Source organism: Petaurus breviceps, unplaced genomic scaffold (genome assembly GCF_028583685.1).
Source record: "Petaurus breviceps papuanus isolate PSGF00001 unplaced genomic scaffold, PetGlider_PUasm1.0 90919, whole genome shotgun sequence".
NCBI lineage: Eukaryota > Metazoa > Chordata > Mammalia > Diprotodontia > Petauridae > Petaurus > Petaurus breviceps.
The window spans coordinates 10164171-10174691 of NW_027187378.1; the positions used below are offsets into that span (position 1 = coordinate 10164171).

A 10521-nucleotide genomic window follows, 5' to 3' on the forward strand; every position below is an offset into this window, starting at 1 on the left:
AGGCTTTTCCTATCTGTTTTCACTGCATGATGCGCTGAATCCAATAGTCTACCTGAGGTACTGGAATAAAGATGCCCATTCATTAGCGTACAGATCAGGACTGGGAGAGCTTGAAGAGAGATTTCTAGTACCATAAAGCTTTAATAGTGGGATGTCTGCCCCAAACCATAACTTTTACTCTATTATTATCATTTATTTATAATGCATTAAAAAGTTTTAGGGCAGGAGAATAAGCTTCCCAGGGATTAGCACAGTTCCTGGCACATAGTGAATGTTTAACAAATGCTTGTTTCCTGGGCTTCAACCAAATGTCAAAACCTTATCTCCAACTCTCTCTGCTGTTCCTACAAACACACACTTATTCACTCTTTTTTCTTAGGGGGCTAAAGTGAAGGATTTGAGATAAAGGGTTCCCTCCATATGATGCTGCAACCCCTGCCACCAGGGGGAGCCGTATCAAGATGCCCCCGGCAATAGGGGGAGGGGGAAGGGGCGAGTTGAAAGAGCTTAAAGCAATACAACAGGAGCCAAGGCTGTGATTTCTAACTCTGCTTTTTTGCTTCTAGGGAACCCCCGCCCCCCACAGGCTGATCCGGTTACAGTTGCCCCGCCCCCCGCTCCCCAACTCTTAGAAAGGAAAATTGCAATAGGAATTAACGGGTTGCCTGCCGAGCCTCCCATTCAAAGCCCCTGTCCCTCCCTCCTTCCGCCCCACTCCCCACCTCATCCCAATCCCATCCCCTCCGCCCCCACCCCCCATCCTGTCCCAGGACTCCGGAGTCAGGAAACGTCATCTTTACAGCCTCCCCAAATTTAACTCTTTCCTCTTCCAGCTGCGAACGTGGCCCACTTGGGGGCCGCCCAGATCGAACCTTGACCAACTTTTCTTGCCCAACTTCTGACCTAAGGAGCGGAGCCTGCCCGACGGCAGGGCGGGGGGAAGGACTGCCCCCCCCCCCCAGTCCCGCCACCGCCGCAGGGAACAGCAGGACCACGAGTTTTTTAAAGGTCTCTCCCGCGGCCGAGCCTGGCAGGACTGAGCTCCTGCCTCTCACAGCCCCAGCCCGCGGCGGACCCTCCCCCTCGATCTTCCTCTCCGAAGGAGCCCCGGGTTAGGGAGACTGGGAGCTGGAGAAGCTGGAAAAGTGCTGCGGTGGGGATCCCCCAACTCTCGTGCACTGGATCCATCCCGAGCACCGCCGTGAAAGGGCGGGGAGAGGAGGGGCTGAGAGGGAGACGTGTCACTCCGGGCGGCCTCGGAGCGAGCCAGCGGGGCAGTCCCCCCCCTGCCCACTCACTCATGTCTTTCCTGGGGAACATCCAACAGACCACCCCGTCGAGGAAAACTCAGTTCCCCCTTCCCAAGGCTAGGGAGGAGGGAGCACAGCTGCTCCTAGACGGGGCGCCCCCTCCCCAAAGGCCTCAGAGGATGGGGCACCAGCTCTCTTGGACTGGGTGCCCCCCCATACCACAGGGAGGAGGAAGCGCCAAATCCTCAAAGGCTAGTGAGGAGGGGACACGGCCGCTCCTAGACGGGGCGCCCCCTCCCCAAAGGTTAATGAGGGGGGGGACACGGACGCTCCTAGACGGAGCGCCCCCTCCCCACAGCCAAGGGAGGAGAGGCATGGCTGCTCTAGACGGGCCGGGGAGTGGGGGGTGGAGGGGGGGAAGAGGAAGGAAGATAGGTCCAGCCAGGTCAGAGAAACCCGGGGAGCCCAGCCCGCCCCTCCCAGATGCCGGGGCAGCTCCCCCAGGGTCGGGCTGCAGGAGCAGCGGCGGAGCCCCGGGTGAAGTTTCCTACCTGCACTAGGAGAAGCCGGAATTAGGAAGAGGCTGAACACTGAACGCTGCCAACGCCGCCGCTGCCGGTCACGGGAAAATAAGAAGCCCCGACGAGGAGGAGCCGGCGCCGGCCACTCGCCCCAGCCCCAGAGAAGGAAGGCAGCTCCGCCTGCCGCTCGAGCGCCCCGCAGTGCCCGCTGCACGCCTGCCGCCGCCGCCGCCTCCCCAGACTTCCCAGCTGCACGCCTGTCCGTCCGTCTGGGCGATGCGTGCGTGTGTGTCTGTCTGAGTGTGTGTCTGTGTGTGTGGAGTCGTGGCACTTTCTGCCTCGGAGCTGGCGAACACCCCCCGCCCCCCCCTCCTCCTCCGCCTCCGCCGCCGCCGCCGGGATCGCCGCCTCCTGCGTTCCGCCCCCTCCCCTCCACCCAGGACCAGCCATTCATCGGCCGGCCCGCGCCCATTGGCCGTCGGCCCGCCACTCCGCCAGCCGCCGGCCACTCAGAGAGCCGGCAGCTGGAGCCGAACGGGCCGCAGGCCACGGCTATTGGACGGAGAGGAGGGCTTCCCCGGCGGCCAATGGGAGCGGGGAAGAGCCGCGAGAAGTGGAGAGGAGGGAGAGGCAAAGTGGGAGGGGAGCAGGAGGGGACTGAGCTACCCAGTGCTGTAGGGCTCCGGGTGCAAAGGCGGGGAGGGAAAGGGGGCGGGGGTGGGAGCAAAAGTGCATCCGTCCGGCGTCGCCGTCGTCACCTTCGCCCTCCAGGGCCGCAAGGACTGGCAGCCTTCTCCGAGCCCAAGGCCTGGGTGCCCTTTTAGTCAGTGCACGGGTCCGGGGGCCTTCAGACACCAACCCTGTCCTTCTCTTCTTGCCCCCAGCCCCATATAAGCCGCTGACCTCCCGGTTCTTGGGCCAGTCCTGATGCAGAGCCAAGAAGGGACCTGGTAGCGGACTAAAGGGTGATGCCTCCCCAGGCTGAGGTTTCCGAGTGTGCCTCCCCCTTGCACAATACATCACCAGCATGGAGAGTGAGTTTATTCGACAGGGCAAAACTTTCCTGAAAAGTGGCATCCTCCCCATAACCTCCTCCACCCACCCAGGGAGACTGAATCTGATCTCTTGGGTGTGAGAAGTTGTGCCTAGTATCTGGGTATGGTAGGAATTTAGGGGCTCCCCTGCCTTAAGTGAATTTGCAATTGAATTTAGCAGGATTTCCCTTGGAATAGGTTGAGGGAATTCGAGCACCCCTAGAACAAACGTAATTGGCTGCCCCAGAGGGTGCAAAAAGATTAAGGCCAAGTAATCGTATCCCCATTTTAGTAAACCGAGGCAGAAGGTGAAGTGCTTTGCAAACCTTGAAGTTATTTAACCTTGACCTTATTTAAGGTCAGTACCGAACAGCTAGAGTGGCAGCCGTATACCAGAAGCCAACCTGTTTTCTGTAAGTTAAAGAAAAGATGTTTTTGTTTTCCTATCTTCCAGTGTATCTGGCACAGGGCTGAGCAAATTTATCACCTAATAAGTATCATTAATATTTGATTATTATTTAATCATAGATTTTTAAGTCTAAAGCAGAACTGACCAAAGTATTTTTAAGTCTTTCAATTAAAATAGTTTCAGGCCTGTTTTTAATCTCACTTTATCAGTTGAGTCCTTAAACTAAGTGCTTGAACTTTAGCCACTGCCTATTTAATAACCCACAGCATTCAGAAAAATGTTTATCTTGCAAAAACCATAAAGCCCGAGGCAACTGCATCTAGCTTCTCTACACTTCTTCCTTTTCTTGAATATTGCCTGTTCTTCTGATTTCTTTTTCACATGTTCTTCAAACTCACTGCTGCTTCACTGGTCAGCCCTGAAGTGTAGTTATTATACAAGCTGTGGAAAGTATAATTGACCCTAGGGAAGTAAAGAGGCAGTGGGGTTGAAAATGTAACAGTACATTGCTATTTATAATCTTAGCATTAGTTCCACCTAGTTCCTATTGATTAATCATTAGTTTTCACTTATCATTCTTGCCTCATCCCTTCCCCTACCCCACCCCAAAAAGGGGACAACATAGATGCACCACTAGAAGCCTGGTGAATGGTCTTGAATCTGTCACCAATTTGTAGGAATTTAGGCAAGTCATCTTCTGTGCTTAAGTTTTGTGAACTGTTTAAATAAGAAAACTAAGTTATACACTCGATCAATCACAGGAGTGAATGCCAGATAACATATACAAATCATTATGTTAGTTCATATTTCCAAGTCTGACAAATTATAAAAATTCTAAGACCCCATGAAAATCTTGTTTTTCAGTCATGTCCAGCTCAAAACCATTTGAGGTTTTCTTGGCAAGGATAGTAGAATGGTTTGCCATTTCCTTCTCCAGCTCATTTTACAAATATGGAAACTAAGGCAGATAAGGGTAAATGACTTGCTCCCTTTCTTCTTCTCTCATCCTGATTTTCACTTCTATCATACCTTCTTTCCATATCCTAGTTTCCTACACATCTATAAAAATGTGTCTAATTGTCTGAGATGGGATTTGAACTTAGGTCTTCCTGAATGGAGACCTGGCACTCAAACTCCTACACCACCTAGCTACCCCCATGAAATTCTACCAGATAGGAATTCAGGAAACATATTACTCAAGACTAAGGTTTTATTATAAACAGGTTTAAAAAAGTTTCCAATCCATCAACAAGCATTTATTAAGTGCTTACTATATGCCCTATGTTTAATGAAACAGCCATCCAAGCCAAAAAGAAAACACACAGAGAAGGTAGCCTATCCAGGGCAACAGAAATGATAGTAATTGTAGTATATACCGCACAGGATTTTTGTAAAGCCCAAATAAGAAGATATATGGAAAACTCTTCACAAAGCTCAGTAATATACAATGTACAAATGCCACTTATCTCTATTATTAATATTATTATTATTATTATTACTTTCATCAAAAGTCCTTGGTTCTTAAAACCTGCAAACTTTAAAAAAAAAAAAAGGTGTTCTCCCCTTTTTCTCTTCCCATCTGGATCTTCACTTCTATTACACCTCCTTTCCTGGCCCTGGCTTCCTACACATCTATAAAAATAAAAATAATAAAAACAATTATAGTCTTTTACTGAATCATCCTCCATATCCCAACATTCAATAGTGGCTATATCCCAAGGCTCTGTTGTTGCTGAGTTGATTCAGTCATGTCTGATTCTTCGTGACCCTATTTGGGGTTTTCTTGGCAAAGATATTGGAGTGGTTGCTATTTCCTTCTCCAGCTTATTTTACAGATGAGGAAACTGAGGTCAACAGGATTAAGTGACTTGCCCAGGCTCATACAGCTAGTAAGTGTCTGAGACCAGACTTGCACTCAGAAAGATGAGTCTTCCTAACTCCAAGCCTGGTACTCTATCTACTTGTCCATAAGACTCTGTATTGGGATTTTTTTCTTCTCTCCCTTTGTGACCTTGTTGGCTATCATGGATTTAATTCTAAACTCTGTGCATATGATTCCCCATTCTATACAGCTCTCATCACTTTGCTTAGCTATAATACTACATCACCCACTGCCTATTGGATACTGAACTAGAGACATCCCAAATTCAACATGTCCAAAACAAAACTCATTATCTTTCTCCCCAACCCTGCCTCTCTTCCAAAATTCCTAGTCTCTGTCAAGTACCATCTTTCCAGAAATCCAGGTTTGCAACCTCAAAATCATCCTCAGCTGCCCACTATCCCTTACTTGACATATGCAGTCAGTTGCTAAATCTTGCATTTCTATTTCCGTGAAATTTTTCACATCAATTTCCTTTAAATATACATGTCAACCATACCATTTCTGTCCCATCTCCTCTTATCTGGACTATTACAATTGCCTCCTAACTACTCTCCCTGCATCCAATCTCTCCTTGTTCCAATCCATGCTCCATTCAATTGACAAATTACTATTTCTCAGTATTTACAGGTCTGCCTATGTCCCTTCTCTGCTCAATAAACTTCATTGGCTCTTTGTTTCTTCTAGGTCTAGGATCAAATATAAAGGCTTATGTTTGGCATTTAAAACCCTTCACAACTGGGCCCCAAACTACCTTTGCAGCTTTATTATACATCCATTCCACACACTCCAAAGTCCAGTCACATTGACCTTCCTGTTGCTCACACATGACATTCATCTTCTATCTCTATTCCTTTGTATTAGTTACCCTTCATGCCTCCAAATGATATCCCTCCTCACCTCAACAATCTCCTAGAATCTCTTGTTTACTTCAAAACTTAGTCACCTAACATGAAGTTTTTTCTGATCCCCAGCAGCTAGTGCCTTATCCCCCAAATTCTGTATACAAATTTATTTATATTTATTTAAATACTTGCTGTTGTCCTTGATAGAATGTAAGTTCTTTGAGGGTAGGGATTGTTTCATTTGTGTCCTTCTATTGCCATCGACCGTCATATAATAGGTGCTTCTTGATTGATTAATATTATCAATAATAACAAAATGACATTTATATAGTACTTTAAAGTTTGCAAAGCATTTTAAATTCATTATTTCATTTGAGAGTTTACGAAGGCTAGGGGGAGTAAAATGTTTCATGGTAGGGAATTTAGAGTTTGGAGAATTCCAACTGCAGTTTGGACTAGAAAATGCTTGGCTCTTTAGTGGACCTGGATTCTTTAATTATTAGTTTACGTGGCAGATGGCTTTAGCAAAAAAAGTTAGCTTTGGTTGGGAGTGTTTGGATTGCAATGTGGGTTGATATAGAGGCCAGGCTTAGGGCAAAGGACTTGCACAATTGTGGACCATTATTGACCTTACTATTGACTCACCTGTTGACATTGCATATGACAAATGGATATCCAGCAGAAAAGGAAGACAGACCAATAGAGAAATGAACATTTACAAAAGATTTCTTACTCTAGGTGAGAAAACCTTTCTGTCTCCCTCTGTTTCCCCTATGCCTACACAACATTCCTCTTTTTCATCTTGTGGGCAAGTCCACAGGGAATGAGTTGTTATTTCAAAGTAAAAGAATAACTCCAGAGAATTCTACTTGGCCTAAGGCCTCAAAACAGGACTAGATGCCTTAATGACCATACCTTTATTTCATTTTAGCTTGCAAGCTATAATAAAATCTTGAGTTCACTATGTTGTGAAAGGGCATTAGACTTGGAGTCAAGTAGTCTGAATTCAAAGCCAGGCCCTTTACTTATTGCCTATACAGCTTTGGGCAAGTCATTTAATTTTTTCTGAGCCTCATTTTCCTCATCTGTAAAATGGAGTTTGATTAGATAATCTTAAAGGGCCTGTGAGCTTTAAATTCTTTGATCTATTCCCACTCCTTGACTCCAGAACCATCCAAAGCAAATAGACAGCTAGTACCCTCTTTAAGAGTCCCAGAGGTGACATTCCCTTGACTTCCACCCACATCCTAGTCTAGTTCTTCTCAGTGTGGTCCAGGGATCCCTGGGGGTCACTGAAAAATTCTTCAGAGGTGGTCTATATGATCAAAACTATTTTCATTAAATATTTTAATATCTAATACAGTAACTATCAGTAATTTTAACCTACATAAAATCTCTTTAGGTAATCCTCAATAATTTTTAAGAGTGTGAAAAGGCGGAGCCAAGATAGCAGAGTGCAGGCCAGGCCAGGACCTAATTGAAATCTCCCAACATTCCCTGCCAAACAACTTTAAAATAATTCCTTAAATCAAATTTGAAGCAGCAGAGTCAAAAAAAGGTCAGAAGAAGACATTTTTCCAGCCTAACAAAACTTGGGAGGTCTGTAAAAGGGATCTGTAACACCAAGGTAGACTCAGGCCCAGAGCAAAGCAGGAGCCCCAACAGTGGGACATGGAGGCAGCCAGGACAGCAGTAGCAACAGCAATAGCAGCAGCCTCAGGAGCTCATAGCCTAGGGATGGTAAGAAGGTTGGACAACTGGTCACAAAAAGATTATAGGGGATCCCTTCTGGCACTGGTTGCAGCTGGCACTGATTGAGAACTTCATTGTCCATAAATAGTTCTGGGTCACAATTTCAGGGCAGAGAGGAGCACTTGTAATCCATTGCAAGAGAGCAAGGTCCCTGGTCACAGTTCCAGGGCCAAGAGGAACACTGGAAGAAGAGGATCTTCCTGGGAAAAGACCGGAGCATAAACCAGGAGAGCAGTGACCACACCTTTTCCCAAATAGCAACACCTTGGAAACACCAAAAACTTATGGCAAAGTAATTCTGAAAATAGCAGCACAAAAAGCCTAAGGCTTGGGACAGTGCACCTCCACCACTAGGTGAGCAGAGCCCAAATTTAACATAAATTTCAAAATGAAGAAATAGGCTGGGAAAATGACCAAACAACAAAAAAAAGAACTTGACCAAAAAAGCTACTATGGTGGCAGGGAAGATCAAGATAAACTTAGAAGAAGATAACAATGTGAAAACAACTATAAGCAAAGCCTCAAAGAAAAATGCTAATTGGACCCAAGGCCAGCAATAATTCCTAGAAAAGTAAGAGTGGTAGACAAAAAAATGGGAAAAGAAATGAGAGAGGCAAGAACATTATGAAAAGAGAATTAACAGTTTGGTAAAAGAGGCACAAAAATGCTGAAGAAAATCACATCTTACAAAACAGAATTGACCTAATGGTAAAAGGGACACAAAAATTCATGGAAGAAAAGAATGTCTTAAAAAAAAAAGAATTGGTGAAATGGAAAAAGAGGTATAAAAGATCACTGAAGAAAATAATTTCATAAAAATTAGAATTGCAACTGCAAGCTGATGAGTTCATGAGATATCAAGAAACAACAAAATAAAGTCAAAAGAATGGAAAATTAAGAGAAAATATGAAATATCTCATTAGAAAAAACTAACCTGGAAAATAGATGGAGAGACAATTTAAGAGCGATAATTGGATTACCTGAATGACATGATAAAAAGAAAGAGCCTAGACATCATATTTCAAGAAATTATAAAGGAAAACTACCATGATAACTTATATCCAGATGGTAAAATAGAAATTGAAAGAATTCTCTTGTTACCTCTTTCAAAGATCCCAAAATGATAACTCCCAGGAATACCATAGCCAAATTTCAGAGCTTCCAGGAAAGGGAGAAAATATTGCAAGCAGCCAGAAAGAAACAATTGGTGGAAAGAAATGGCAGAGCCACAATCAGAACCACACAAGATTTAGCAACTTCCATATTAAAGGAATACCTTAGGAAGCATTGCTAACTATAAGGCTAGAGGAGGTGATGGAATTCCAGTAAAGCTATTTAAAATCCCAAATGAAGATACTGTTAAAGTGCTGCACTCAGTATGCCAGCCAGCAAATTTGGAAAACACAACAGTGGCCATTGGATTGAAAAAGATTAGTTCATGTTCCAGTCCTAAAGATGGGCAAGGCAAGAAATGTTTAAATCATTTCACACACCAGCAAGTTATGCTTAAAATTCTATAAGCTAGGTTTCAGTATGTGAACTGAGAAGTACCAAAAGAGCAGGCTGGTTTTCAAAGTGGCAGAGGAACTAGAGACCAAATTGCCAACATTTACTGATTTGTGGAGAAAGCAAGGGAGTTCCAGGAAAAATCTACTTCTGCTTCATTGACTGCATTGAAACCTTTGTGTGAATCAAAACCAAATGTGTCAAGTCCTCAAAGAGATGGGAGTACCATATCATCTTACATGTCTCCTGAGGAACCTGTATGTGGGCCAAGAAGCAACAGTTAGAACTAAACATGGAACAACCGATTGGTTTAAAATTGAAAAAGGAGTACAAAAAGTCTGCATATTGTCACCTTATTTTATTTTATTCTTTTAAGTGGATATTTTTTTTTGTTTTTTTTCTCTCTGTTTTATTTTTTAGTTTACATCCACAAGATTTTGAGTTACAAATTTTCTCCCCATTTTCCCCCTAGCCACCACCCCAAAACAGCGATCCCACCAAATATCCCCTCCCCCAATCTGTTCTTTCCCATATATTCCCCCATCCTACCTTTTACTTTCTAGTTGGGCATGGTGGATTTTTATGCCCCAGTGCCTGTTTATCTTATTTCCCAGTTACATGTAAAATTTTATACACACACACACACACATATATGTGTATATATATACATATATATATATATATATATATATATATATATATATATTTTTTTTTTTTTGGAGGGGCAGTTGTGGTTAAGTAAGTCTCCCAAGGTCACAGGGCCAGTAAATGTTAAGTGTCTGAGGCTGGATTTGAACTCAGGTCCTCCTGACTCCAGGGCCAATGCTCCATTCACTGCGCCACCTAGCCGCCCCTATATATATATTCTTTCCCTTCCTCCCTTATCACCCACCCTTACTGGGAAGATAAGCAATTCAATATAGGTTGTACATGAGTAACTATGCAAAACATTTCGATAGTGGATATATTGTGAAAAACTGACTATATTTCCCTCCATCCTATCCCACTCCCCACTTGTTCTATTCTCTACTTTGATCCTGTCCCTTTTCAAAAGTGGGTACTTCCAATTTCCCTCCCCCCCCAGCCACCTTGTTTATTAAACTTATATGCTTATATATAAACTTACATTTATTAAACTTCATACAAAATACGAAACTGGATGAATCAAAGGCTGGAATTTGAAGGTTACTGGGAGAAATATCAACAATCTCAGTTAAGCAAATGATACCACTCTGGTGGCAAAAAAAAATCCAGAAGAATTAAGAAGCCTCTTGATGGGGGTGAAAAAGGAGAGGGTTAAAGCTGGCTTGAAGCTTGACATT

General features: G+C 44.4%; 1 protein-coding gene across 2 annotated transcripts in view; it reads right to left on the reverse strand.

Moving 5' to 3' along the window:
* Positions 1 to 1939, reverse strand: part of RRBP1 (ribosome binding protein 1) — a 120094-nt gene extending 118155 nt beyond the window's left edge. The window contains exon 1 of one of the 2 annotated variants that reach the window (XM_069075458.1): positions 1802 to 1939. The gene's annotated coding sequence lies outside the window, so the exon portion shown is untranslated. Of the gene's footprint in view, positions 1 to 903; positions 1192 to 1801 lie in introns of those variants that run through there. The other variant, XM_069075459.1, reaches the window with a different exon arrangement.
* Positions 1940 to 10521: the final 8582 nt, after the last annotated feature.